Source organism: Capricornis sumatraensis, chromosome 11 (genome assembly GCF_032405125.1).
Source record: "Capricornis sumatraensis isolate serow.1 chromosome 11, serow.2, whole genome shotgun sequence".
In the NCBI taxonomy this organism is placed as follows: domain Eukaryota; kingdom Metazoa; phylum Chordata; class Mammalia; order Artiodactyla; family Bovidae; genus Capricornis; species Capricornis sumatraensis.
The window spans coordinates 74,521,075-74,535,531 of NC_091079.1; the positions used below are offsets into that span (position 1 = coordinate 74,521,075).

The 14,457-nt window shown below is 38.8% G+C and overlaps 1 pseudogene; it reads right to left on the bottom strand.

Moving 5' to 3' along the window:
• LOC138088340 (HIG1 domain family member 1A, mitochondrial pseudogene) overlaps nt 1–8,625 on the bottom strand; it is a 51,152-nt pseudogene extending 42,527 nt beyond the window's left edge.
• Between the last annotated feature and the right edge of the window lie 5,832 nt (nt 8,626–14,457).

Consider the following 14,457-nt stretch of genomic DNA (forward strand, 5'->3'; position numbering starts at 1 on the left):
GTTTTGGGGAATGAATCTTGCTCTTAACCTTTGGCTGTGTCTCACCTTCTCATGTCATCATTTGCAATAGCTTTAAGGGAAAACACTTGCTTTTAAGTCTTGATCCACTAAGCCACTTCCAACCAAGCCAACCCCCAACATACCTACTCAGAGATGGAAAGTTGTCTACCTTTTTTTTAAAGGAAAAATAAAAAACCTTTATGCACGCATGTTCAGTCACTCAGTCATATCCGACTCTGTGAAACCCCATGGACTGTAGCACACCAGGGTCCTCTGTCCATGGAATTTTCCAGGCAAGAATACTGGAGTGGGTTGCCACAGGGGATCTGCTGGACCCGAGGATGGAAACCAGTCTCCTGTGTCTCCTGCACTGGCACGCAGATAATTTATCACTAGCACCACCTGGGAAGCCCTAAAAACCTTTATAAATTTACTCATATTTAAGTATGGCAGTTCTCACGTATTCTCTTCAAACAACATTTAATATGTGTTTTTTTTGTGCAATAAAACTATGCAATAAACTCTTCAATCCCTAGGGTTCCATCTTTACATATAAAAAAGAAGACTTATTGTAGAGTGTTTCATAGTAGAGAAGTTTGTTGGAGTCAGTTAACTTTCAATGCTTCTTAAAAATGACTTTTTAAATTTTAATTATTTATTTTATTTTAATTTTTTAAAAACTTTTAATTTTATATTGGGGTATAGCTGATTAACAATGTTCTGACAGACATGTATATGTATGTACATATATGTTTGTATACATGTATATATATGTATGTATATGTATGCATGTATATATGTATATGTATGTATATGTGTCTGATAGACACGTATATGTATGTATATAAATGTTCCTTCACTGTTCACTGGAAAAATGACTTTTTACCATTTTTAATATAAGCAAAGTGAGGAGGGGCTCAGAAAAGATCTAATCTGCATTACTGACTTTAGGAATGCTAGAATGTTAAAGCAAGTGAGATGTAGATACCCCAAATCCAAATGCCGCTCAGAAGATGGAAAAGCAGACATAGATTTACAGAAAAGAGCGAGCGCCTAGTACAGACTACAGAGTTAAGTCTCCTCGACTCAGATCCCATCTGTAGTACCTACTAGCGGTACAACTTTAGACACATTTCTTAACTTTTTTTTCTCTGCTTCTGTTTTATCTGTAAAATGTGAATAATTATAATTAGAGCACCTTGTATTATATGCGGTTGTATGAGAATTGAATGTGTGCCATGCTTAGTCGCTCAGTCATATCTGACTCTTTGTGACCTTGTGGACTGTAGCCCGCCAGGCTCCTCTGTCCATGGGGATTCTCCAGGTAAGAATACTGGAGTGGGTTGCCAAGCCCTCCTCCAGGGGATCTTCCCAATCCAGGGATCAAATCCAGGTCTCCCTCATTCAGGCAAATTCTTTACCATCTGAGCCACCAGGGAAGCCCTGAGAATTGAATGATACTAAAGTAAAGCATTGGGAGCTCTAAGAGAGGTGCCTAGATTGGGAAGTGCTTGATGAAAGGCAGCTGTCATTATAATCAACAACTAGCCATGTGACCACTGCAAGTCACAGACCTTAGGAGCTCACTGTCTTCCTTCTCAACAGCACTGGCCTTTGATCTAGAAGTTTCTTATCTCTCTGATAAAGTATTCTTTCACTAGAAATAGGCTTCTTTGACCAAATGGCAACCAGTTAAATTCTGACTGGTAGCATCTCGCACATTTTAATATTTGTAAGCTCTAATGGAAATCCCCTCCCACCCTCATACAATATGTCAAACTAAAGAAGGAGACAGCAAGAACAGAAATCCCATCACTCCTATTATTCCCCATGCATGATTCCAATGCACTACTGTTTGTCTGGTATCTGCAATAACTCCCAAGAAACCTCATTCTGTCACTAGAGATACAGCCTTTTAGGATTTGCCTGTATTGTTTGTCACGCTTTGCAGCTTTGACTTTAATCTCTCAGCCAGACTGGTTGTCTTCTAAAGAGAGGTCATTCTAAACCCTATTCAGGTAATGTATTTTCCTTTGCTCTTTTGTTCTCTTCTTTTTGAGCTCCCTTCCCCTTTAGGATTAGAGACAAGAATCACAGACAGGATTCATTCAAAATCCATGCCTCTCTCCTCCTCTTTTGTGTTAGGAGAATGTAGTATTTGAGTTCAACACTGGGGACAAACAGACATCATTCCTGGCTCCCCAGCTTATTAGCTGCTTAAGACAAGGCAATTTTATTGATATCCTTGAGCCTCAGTAAATAATGTTATTCTGATAAACAAGATGGCACAATTAATCGCATACTGCATACAGTAACCTCTCAATAGTGGTATCAATTATTGTTATGCTTTCCGCTCTCTAACATCTGGCATACTTTTCCATGTTTCTTCTCTGCAGCAACGTCAAGATCTTTATACTTCATTCGTCAGTCTGTTCTCTCCCTCCCAACAGCCCCCTGGAAAAGTACATCCTCTCAGTTATCTATTCACCACTTGATGTCACTCAAATTTTGGATCCTGTTACCCTCATTAAGACTAAAATACTTCTGGTTTGGTGATCTCCCATATTCCTTTCAAAACACTTATTCTAACCCTTCTGTTTGATTATCTGAAGAACCATACAATAAAAGCAACTACCACTCCACTGTTCCTAATGCACAAGGGTAAAGCTTCAATAATCCTCTCACCACGTTTTCTAAAGGCCCCTTTTCTGAAGCACCAGAGCACTCTGGGGGAGAGCTCCTGGAGCTGCTGGTGACACAGGTGTTGGGCAGACTTGAAGCTGACCGCAGCTGCCTCACACAGATGCTCCCAGCACAGCTCTGTCCCCACAGTCACCCCAAAGCCTGAGAGTTTGGAAGTTGAAAGGAATCCCTGGTACCTGTACATCTAGATCAGATGGTAAGCACAGAATAAAGCTTAAGGATTTGGGTTTTAGACTCAAGACAGAAATAAAGTCAGATCCCAGCAGTGTTGCTTTATATCTGTTTGGCCTTGATCAAGTTATTTTAACTTTTCTGACTTTTAGTTTAACAAAGAATTAAGAAAGCAGTATCTGCCTTTTAAAGAAAGGATAAAATGGTATCATGCATTTGAAAGGGCTTAATAAATTGCTTGGCAAATATACTATTATTATCATCGTTACTGTAAAAAAGAAGTACAGCTGAAAATGTAAATATACACATATATGAAAATATATACATACCTCTTCAGCTGCATTTAAAATTTATAATGATTACTATTGTAATAATATAAAATGTCAGGCAATTTATATGTAAAATATTCATTCATCTCTTTCTTCTCTGCTATGATGCTTCCTTCAGCTGTTATATTCTCCTTGGAATAATACAACAGCTTTTAACTGGTCATCATTCTGTTCTGCTCCTGTATCGTTCATCTCCATTATTCACAAAGTGCTTTTTTTTTTACTTTCTTTCTTTCTTTCTTTTTTCAATTTTTTTTATTGAAGGATAATTGCTTTACAGAATTTCGTTGTCTTCTGTCAAACCTCAACATGAACGTAAACTAGATCATGAATGAATTTTCATCGCATTTAGGAAAAACCCAGGCTTTAATAAGCCCAGTCTAGATCCTGTCTACTTCTCTTTCTTCATGTGGTATCAGGCCTCCCCACCCCGTAGCTAAATTTCAGCCTAGTAGTCTCCCTGCAGTTCTTCAGGGGCGTGTGTTTCTTCCCTCCGCCTGGAGTTCACCTCACCAATCTATTTGCCTGTTATTACATTCTGTTTCAGAAGGTCTCAGCAATGTTTCCTCAAAGAGGCCTTTCTGAATACATTTGAATCAGTTCTAATGAGATGGATGAAACTGGAGCCGATTATACAGAGTGAAGTAAGCCAGAAAGAAAAACACCAATACAGTATACTAACACATATATATGGAATTTAGAAAGATGGCAATGATGACCCTGTATGCAAGACAGCAAAAGAGACACAGACATGTAGAACGGACTTTTGGACTCAGAGGGAGAGGGAGAGGGTGGGATGATTCGGGAGAATGGCATTGAAACATGTATACTATCATGTAAGAAACGAATCGCCAGTCTATGTCCGATGCAGGATACAGCATGCTTGGGGTTGGTGCACAGGGATGACCCAAAGAGATGTTATGGGGAGGGAGGTGAGAGGGGGGTTCATGTTTGGGAACGCATGTACACCTGTGGTGGATTCATGTCAATGTATGGCAAAACCAATACAGTATTGTAAAGTAAAATAAAGTAAAAATAAAAATTAAAAAAAAAAAAAACTTCACATCCTACTTCCTAAAAACAAAACAAAACAAAACAAAGAGGCCTTTCTTCACCCCCATCTGTGTTTATGCCCCTTTTATATTTTCCTATATTACTGTGAATTTTTCTTTATAAAATATACTTATTTGCATTTCTACATTTATGTGTATGACTCTCAGTTTATCATCTGTTTCATGACTCGTCCATAAGCTCAATGAACACAGGGGTCATACCTATTTTGTGTGTATCTTTATGCCAGGTGTCTAACCCAGGATCAGACCCATGGCTTCATGAATATTTGAAGAAACAATGTTGAGTGAATTTGACAAATAGAGGATGAACATTCTTACTACTCTTACCTTAGCATACTTGTCACCATTGGCAGCATCAGCAGGCTCTTCACAAGAGTAGCTGTGGTTTACTGAAAGGCTGCCATGGGCTAGGTCCTGTGTTATTACTTTTCCTGTGTATATGGACATTTCATCTTCACTACCATCCTACCATACTTTACAGATGAGAAAAAAATGAATGTTCAAGGATATATAGCTATGGTAGGGCCCAGAATCAAATCCATACCTAGCTGACTTAAGACATTGACCTTGACACAGAAGAGAAAACTGAGTAGGTTATCATTTATCCAGAGGAATAAATTAGTGTTTGCTTTTTCTTTAAAAATCCTAATTTTTAAAATTTCCCTCAAAAGGTACATTATGGTTCTTAACATTTCCAAATGACTAAGAAAGCAACCATGAATCAAAATTGTTTTCTTTCAATGCTAACTGAAAATTAATAAAAAATTGTCTGTGTCCTAAGCTATGACAAACCTAGACAGTGTATTAAAAACCAGAGGCATCACTTTGCTGACAAAGGCCTGTATAGTCAAGGCTATGGTTTTTTCCAGTAGTCTTATATGGATGTGAGAGTTGGACCATAAAGAAGGCTGAGCACCAAAGAATTGATGTTCTTGAATTGTGATGCTGGAGAAAACTCTTGAGAGTCCCTTGGACTGCAAGGAGATCAAACTAGTCAATGCTAAAGGAAATCAACCTTGAATATTCATTAGGACTGCTCCTGAAGCTGAAGCTCCAGTCCTTTGGCCACCTGCCGTGAAGAACCAACTCATTGGAGAAGATCTTGATGCTGAGAAAGATTGCAGGCAAAAGGAGAAGGGGGAAGCAGAGGATGAAATGGTTGGATAGCATCACCGACTCAATAGACATGAATTTGAGCAAACTCTGGGAGATAGTGGAAAGCAGAGGAGCCTGATATGCTGTAGTCCATGGAGTCACAGAGTCAGACACAACTTAGTGACTGAACAACAACAACAAGCTCAGTAAGTCTTTTCATGATGTTTCTATTCTTTCAGGCTGTCATGTAGGAAGAAATATTGGTCAGACATTAGTGAACCACTGCACTGATCCTAGAAAGGTCATTTGCCCCATCACTCTATATAGCTACCTCACCACTGACCGTGCTTTTTTTAAATAGCAAATAAAACAGAGTCCATCTTAGTTTATAAAGAAAAAAAGAAGCATTGTAGTGTAATGGAATTTTATTTGTGACTTTCCATGGCAGAAGTATTGTATCATCTTAAATGCTCACGTGTGCTTAGTTGCTCAGTTGTGGCTAACTCTTTGCGATCCCATGAACTGCAGTCTGCCAGGCTCCATAGGGATTCTCCAGGCAAGAATACTGAAGTGGGTTGCCATGCCCTCCTCCAGGGGATCTTCCCAACCCAGGGAATGAACCCAGGGCTCCTGCATTTCAGGTGGATTCTTTACCATCTGAGCCTCCAGAGTAGCCCAAGAACACTGGAGAGAGTAGCCTATCTGTTCTCCAGGGGATCTTCCAGACCCAGAATCAAACCGGGGTCTCCTGCATTGCAGGTGGATTCTTTACCAGTGGAGCTAGCAGGGAAGCCCTAGGCAACGTGTTTTAATTATTTAATCATTCCAGAATTTGGTTACAAACCATTGATCTCAATAAATTGTCACTCCACTTTCCTATAAGAATAAGGAAAAAGAAGATATTTACATCTCAGAGATATGGAGATTCTTAAAAAAACACTCCAGGACTTTGTATGGGCAATATTCAGACCGCAAGGAAAATGTGCCTTTTTCTGGCTGGCCTTTTAAAATGTCATATTAGTTAGCTTTGGGTAAGAGATGGCCAACTGCACAGAATGTTAAGCTGACCTTGAGTAACAAGGTCACCAGTACTCAGATTTCTCCTTTAAATTTATCTGTTTGGCATCCATGTGAGTGTCTAGAAGCATTAGAAATACTTCTTGGTCTTATGCTTGTGGTATTATATACATTCACTCCCATTAAACTTGACCCTATACCTCTTACCAAGGAAAAACATGTGCTTCATTATTTTGATGTGACTATTATAACCTATTTCATTAGCTCAGAGTACAAAGATGGTGACATTACTAGTCAGCCTGGGCTGCCATAACAACATACCATCGACCAAGTGGGTTAAATAACAGAATTTAATTTTCTCACAATTCTGAAGACTGGAAGGCCAAGATCGAGATTCTGGTTAACTTGCCTCTTGGTGAGAGCTCCTTTCTGACTTGCAGATGGCCACTTTTCCCCTGCGTTCTCACACAGCGGACACAGATGTGACCTTGGTGTCTCAGAAGGACATTAATCCTATCAGAACTGGGCCCAATCCTTATGACTTCCCATTTAACTTTCAGTTCAGTTCAGTTCAGTTGCTCAGTCATGTCCGACTCTTTGTGACCCCATGAATCGCAGCATGCCAGGCCTCCCTGTCCATCACCAACTCCCGGAGATCACTCAAACTCATGTCCATTGAGTCGGTGATGCCATCCAGCCATCTCATTCTCTGTCGTCCCCTTCTCCTCCTGCCCCTAATCCCTCCCAGCATCACAGTCTTTTCCAATGAGTCAACTCTTCACATGAGGTGGCCAAAGTACTGGAGTTTCAGCTTTAGCATTATTCCTTCCAAAGAAATCCCAGGGCTGATCTCCTTCAGAATGGAGTGGTTGGATCTCCTTGCAGTCCAAGGGACTCTCAAGAGTCTTCTCCAACACCACAGTTCAAAAGCATCCATTCTTTGGCGCTCAGCCTTCTTCACAGTCCAACTCTCACATCCATACATGACCACAGGAAAAACCATAGCCTTGACTAGACGGACCTTAGTCGGCAAAGTAATGTCTCTGCTTTTGAATATGCTATCTAGGCTGGTCATAACTTTTCTTCCAAGGAGTAAGTGTCTTTTAATTTCATGGCTGCAATCACCATCTGCAGTGATTTTGGAGTCCAAAAAAATAAATTCTGACACTGTTTCCACTGTTTCCCCATTTATTTGCCATGAAGTGATAGGACCAGATGCCATGATCTTCGTTTTCTGAATGTTGAGCTTTAAGCCAACTTTTTCACTCTCCACTTTCACTTTAATTAGCTCCAAAAACCTCCATCTCCAAGTATTGTCACACTGGGAATAAGGGCTACAACGTATGAATGTTGGGGGCACAAAAACATTCTGTCCATAATAGTCACCTTTATAGTCCAGTTTCCACACAGTCAAATGAGCAGATAACTAATAATCCCCTTCTTGAGGTCACATTCTACCCCTAAATTATTTAAGAACACTTTTGCTTTAATCTTTGCAAAAAGTCCATTCTGCTTTTAAACACTAAGCATAGAAAATATAAATGTCAGGTTGATTTGCCAGTGGAGCCCAGCTTTCTGCCTATGTTACTCTGTTGCTACAATAAGAAATTAACACTAGACATACAGAACCCTATGCTTCAGTGAGTCCCTAATTGGCCCCAGATCTGAACAGGTCATGCTGCTGCTAAGTCACTTCAGTTGTGTCCGATGCTATGTGACACCGTGGACTGTAGGCCTCCAGGCTCCTCTGTCCATGGCATTCTCCAGGCATTCTCCACTAAAGTGGGTTGCCATGCCCTCCTCCAGGGGATCTTCCTGACCCAGGGATAGAACCCACGTCTCTTGTGTCTCCTGCATTGGCAGGCAGGTTCTTTACCACTAGTGCCACCTGGGAAGCCCAGAACAGGTCACAGTAGTGCCCATGATTTGGGTTCCATAATGACAATTCAACCACTAGAACACTGAACTAAACACAGCCCTTGCCTTCATCACTTGAGTCTAGGTACTGAACCAGAGTCACCAGTCCAGACTTCTCCATTCCTGAGACTTTTTTTTCAGGGTCTTGATTTCTTGTCCAGCCATAAAACACTAGTAAGACCATCTCCATCTGTCATAACAGTCCTGAATTTTGAAAGAAGGGGTCCTTTATGCAGTCTGTTTACCTTTCCCCCAGCAACCAGAACCACATAGCGAGGGCTAGTATTCAGAGGAACATCCTTTCTCAAGTCTGCAAACATCTTCTAATATCATTCCCCTAAGACTAGGGGTGTATAAGACCCTTAAAACTGCAAAGCTGGAAAACCCCATTAAAATGATTCTTCCGGAGGAGAAATTATATATACAAGGCAGTGGCCAAAAGAGGCAAATTTTATTCACTTACCAACTTTATTTATACCATCATCTACCAACCCACCAAGCAATCAAGAGTATCTTCCTTAGGACCCAACCAACTTAGAAAGTAAGTTGGGAATTATCAATATTTAAAATTAATGGTCTTTAGTCAACTGATATTTTCTGTAATTTTTAAGGAAATAGAAATCATAGGAAAATCTAGGCAACAACACCTAAAAAAGTACAAGTAGAAACAAGACACATAGTGAAACCTGGACAAGAGGATGATGACCCTGGGGTGATGGCCCTGGAAACGTTTCCAGATGATGTGAAGGGCTTGGCTACTGGGGCAGGCTTCTTAAGAGGATGTGGCAGAAACACTTTGTATAAACCATCCATGCTACTTTCATTTCTAGAGTTTGTTATTTTTTAAGCTACTTCAAGTTTCAAAAGACATTTAAGATTCAGAATTGTCAACAGAGGTTTTTCCAATATCTGGTGATTACGACAAACTTCACATTAAACTGCTATACAATAAAAAACTGGGGAAAAAATGTGTCAGTATTCATAAGATAATTTGAAGACTTTCTGGGGGTTTAAAAAATTCACTAGGTTCTCCATTTTCCTTCTTTCTGACCGTATGTGACTTCTTTTAAAATATTTATTCCTAAATTATGCTTTAATGACTATCTTCAGGTTTGTATTACTTAAATATCCTTTGCTTATAGAAGAAATAGCATTTTTATTCAGTTTGGCTAAAATATTACTTAGCTTTTTGTTCTATGGGTTTTTCTGTCTTTTCTGCCTTATGTGTCTATCACACATACTTCAACTGTAACTGCTATTTTGAGGCTTCAGTTCAGTCGGTTCAATTCAGTCGCTCAGTTGTGTCCGACTCTTTGTAACACCATGGACTGTAGCACGTCAGGCTTTGCTGTCCACCACCAACTACCAGAGCTTGTTCAAACTCATGTTCATCAAGTCAGTGATGCCATCCAACCATCTCATCTTCTGTTGTCCCCTTCTCCTCCTACCTTCAATCTTTCCCAGCATCAGGGTATTTTCCAATGAGTCAATTCTTTGCATCAGGTGACCAAAGTATTGGAGTTTCAGCTTCAGCTTCCAGTGAATATTCAGGACTGATTTCCTTTAGGATTGACTGGTTGGATCTCCTTGCAGTCCAAAGGACTCAACAGTCTTCTCCAACACCACAGTTCAAAAGCATCAATTCTTCAGCGCTTGGCTTTTCTTTATAGTACAACTCTTGCATCCATACACGGCTACTGGAAAAACCATAGCTTTGACTAGTTGGACCTTGGTCAGCAAAGTAATGTCTCTGCTTTTTAATATGCTGTCTAGGTTGGTCATAGCTTTTCTTCCAAGGAGCAAGTGTCTTTTAATTTCATGACTGCAGTCACCATCTGCAGTAATTTTGGAGCCCAAGAAAATAAAGTCTGTCACTATTTCCATTATTTCCCCATCTATTTGCCATGAAGTGATGGGACCAGAGGCCATGATCTTAGTTTTTTGAATGTCGAGTTTTAAGCCAGCTTTTCCACTGTCCTCTTTTACTTTCATCAAGAGGCTCTTCAATTCCTCTTCGCTTTCTGCCATAAGAGTGGCTTCATCTGCATATCTGAGGTTATTGATGTTATGAGGCTTACAAATGTTTAAAGATGAATGTATGTGTTAGTAGGAGATGAATGTATATGTTTATAGGGCAAACCAAATTATCCAAGTTTGCTTCTTAAATCAATAAACTCTGCCAAATACCCAATTATTTTAATTTTTAAAAAATGATGTATGTGACTAATATTCTCCCATATTAAGCTATTCTCCTTCACTAATTCAAACTATTTAGATTCAGTTTCTTCAAAAAAATTAAGACAAAATTCTTTTAAACTTGCTTTTTTATCAGAAAAAAATGTTATTATTCTAAGTCAGGTCGAAAAACTTGTGACTATTTGTCTTAAAAGCCACAAGAAGTGTAAATGTTGAGGTCAAGTTGTTATAGGCCACGTTTATATTGTAATATTTGTGGCATTTTTGAGGTTTCAGAGTAAATAGTTATTTTGAGTCCCTATGCTTTAAAGAGGTTAGCCCCATCGTAGTCTATTTCTACCTGAATATTTATTTCTTTTTGACAACCTCTTCTACCTTAAGCTTTTAACAAACATGATGCTTTTGTCAAGTATTTGTTACAACAGGGAGTTTCTAACCACCTGCTACCCGATTATTAAATACTTTTCCACTTGTTGATTGTCATATTCTTCTCCTCCATATTTCCTTATTTTTTATTCCTCCCTTCTCTCCACCCCCATACTCTCTTCCTTTCTTTCTTATCCAATATGCTTTGACTTCTGGTTCCCAACTCTGCTTGGCACTGGGGACACTGAAATAAATAAACCATATTCCCTGCTCTACAGGAATTTTCATTTTGTTGGCAAAGATGGGAACTGAAACTGACAGATGTGTGGTAAATATGATTGCAGAGATATATGAAGAGGATTATGGGAGCAATGAGGCAAGACTAAAGTGCCTCAACATCTTAGTTACTGGAGAGGGGGCAGGGCAAATTCATATTCAAAGACAGAAGGAACAAATTTAAGGTCTGAGATACATGACTATGACACCCACACATTTCTGGATCATGAGTTTCAAAATATAAATCAGCTTATCTCTTAAAAATAATATTCTTTTAAAAATACGACTTTCCATATTTATACAAACATCTGAAAATATGCATTAATGTGAAATCAACTTGTCTCCTTCCAATAATCAAACCATTGAAGTCAGCTTCTTTGGTGTAGCAGGAAATCCCTTAAGATTGTCAGAAGTGCTAACTCACTCCAGTGATTGGATTCTCAGAGTTCAATTTAAAAAGAAATAGCACATCTGGTCATAAGATTTAAAATATTTATGAGGGTAAAAGGCCTTTAAAGGTTTGTTTGTTTGTTTTTTTTAACTATTAATTCACAGCTAGATGGAATGAGAATACTTTGGAATCTTTTACTTCAGTATAATTACTATGACAAAACGTACCAACCATTTCCCTTTTGGTTTAGCTTGAGGATCAAATGAATGCTTGATTTCCTGATAATTTTAAGGTAGTTTCTCTGTATCTTTCCCTCAAGAGAATTTTGATCTTTACTGTTGTTGAGAGAAGGCAGTAGAAAAAGGAACTCCAGTTTATGAAAGATCATCAGCACATTCTACTCAGTAGAATGCCAGGTATCTAAAGTGATTCAGTTGAGCAACTGGCTAAGTTGGGAGATGTTTAGAACATCTTAGGAGGAGGTAAATGGGCAGTAAGACATTTAATACACAGGAACAACTGCTTATAGAATAAACCATTGGGACTTCTCTGGCATTTTTAGAAAGACTGATAAGATAGGAAAGTGTCCCTTCTGCAAGCTGGCATGTATTGCACTGGGAAGCATTTGCAAGTAGAGATGTTAATAATATGTCTCTCGTCTCTAACTACCAGCATCTAGCATAGTGCCTGACCAGAGTGTGTGCTCAATAAATTTCACTTAATGTGTGAAGCAATGAATGTGATGTGCAGACTGCAACATAATAAAAAATAATTACCAAGTATAGCTAGGTAAAGTGAAAGTCACTCAGTTGTGTCTGACTCTTTGCGACCCCGTGGACTATACAGTCCATGGAATTCTCTAGGCCAGAATACTGGAGTGGGTAGGCTTTCCCTTCTCCAGGGGATCTTCCCAACCCAGGGATTGAACCCAGGTCTCCCACATTGCAGGCAAATTCTTTACCAGCTGAGCCACAAGGGAAGCACATACCTAGCCTCTGTCCCTGGGATTCTCCAGGCAAGAATACTGGAGTGGGTTGCCATTTTCTTCTCCAATGCATGAAAGTGAAAAGTGAAAGTGAAGTCGTTCAGTCGTGCCCGAGTCTTAGCGACCTCATGGACTGCAGCCTACCATGAGATTTTCCAGGCAAGAGTACTGGAGTGGATTGCCATTGCCTTCTCCGAGATAGCTAGGTAAGGGGTGGACAAATTAAGTTGCCTTGTGTATTTGAAATGTGCAATTTCATTTTCCTTGGTATTATTCTAAGATAGCATCTGTTTTTACCATCCTAATAATAAATCTTGAAGAAATACATGCCATAGTCTCATCTGACATGACTATAAAGAATATATAAGACTTTAATAAATGTACAAAAGTAGAAATGAAGACTCTGCTGAGTTAAGAGAATTTGGTAATGAGTTACTTAGTCTGCCTACACAGTGAGGGGGAGATAGAGTAATACAGTAATGATCCACTTAATTATTTCTAAAGTATTTTTGATAGACACGTGTCATAACTTAGCAGATGTGACAGTGACATTGATTTTGCAGTGACAGATTCTTTCATTACATATTTTACAGTTTATTATGGTGTTTTCCCCCCAATATTTAGCCTTTGTTTCTATTGCTACTTAAACTTACTTTGTCTTGATTTTGGGGGGCTTCCCAGGTGGCTCAGTGGTAGAGTCTGCTAGCCAAAGCAGGAGACCCAAGAAATGCGGGTTCAATTCCTGGGTTGGGAAGATCCACTGGAGGAGGGCACTGCACTCCAGCATTCTTGCCTAGAAAATCCCACGGATAGAGGAGCCTGGAGGGCTACAGTTTTTATTTTTGTCTTGACTTTTAAAAGGATGGATTTTATCTTGCAGGCTGAGACATGCATTACATTCTAATTCCCATTAAGATCAAAAAAAGATAGAATTCTTACCAATAAGAGCTCTGTCTCTGTCTCACAGAACTAACATTTCACATTGCTATTTGGTTCTCATTTTAGCAAAGCATCTATTTTAGTTAATTTCTGCTACAACCATTGCCAGATTACCAAATTCTCTTTTCCTTGTAACACTAAAATCAAAATGCTAATAAGGACTAGTGAATCAGGCTTATCTTGCTTATACATTTTGCAAAATAAGGATGCTGTTTGTAGAAGTGCTATGTTCCTAACATTTTACTATGAACTTACATTTCAATTCTTCTGTCGCTTATTTTCCTTTTCCTTTTCTTATTTTTATTTGAAACCCAGTATCCATTAAAAAAAAAAAAAGATTGGATTGGGCATTGTTTTTTTCTGGAGCATTTCCCTTCTTTTTTGATTAGAGGCTTTTATTTTCTATGTTTCAATGTTCAGATGTTGTTTAACCAAAAGCATTTATTTGTACCTATTCATTTTAGCTATCATGGTAGCAAAATAGGAGATTTATATGAAATGATAGATTTCAGGTTTAAATTGTTCACTTACCAATTTATTTACACATTCATTTATAAATTTGAATTGAGCTCTATAAGTTGGAGTCTACTTACTGTCTTTTGTTTTCTTATTTATAGATACTGTTTCTATTATATCCAAAACTGAGAACTATGTTATAGCAGACTGCAGATTATTTAGGGTCCTTGACCAAACACTTATTTCAGACTTATGATGAGATAGACAGTATGCTTCACCTGGGGAGTTGGGAATTAATTAAACCTGGTACCTACTTCAAGGAGTCTAAGGAGATAGAAAAATGTATGAAAATACGTCATACTCAAATGCTTTCATAGGTATTAGAAAATCCAACTCAAGCTGGCATTTTGTTGACTTGCTATCAAGGAGCTCAAAGGTAGGAGAAAAGTCAGCACAATCTAACCTTGACCTTTATTCCGTTTCTTTGTGCTGCTTTAGCCTCTTGCCTTCTCCCATATATTGATTTATCCTCAGGCTAACTTA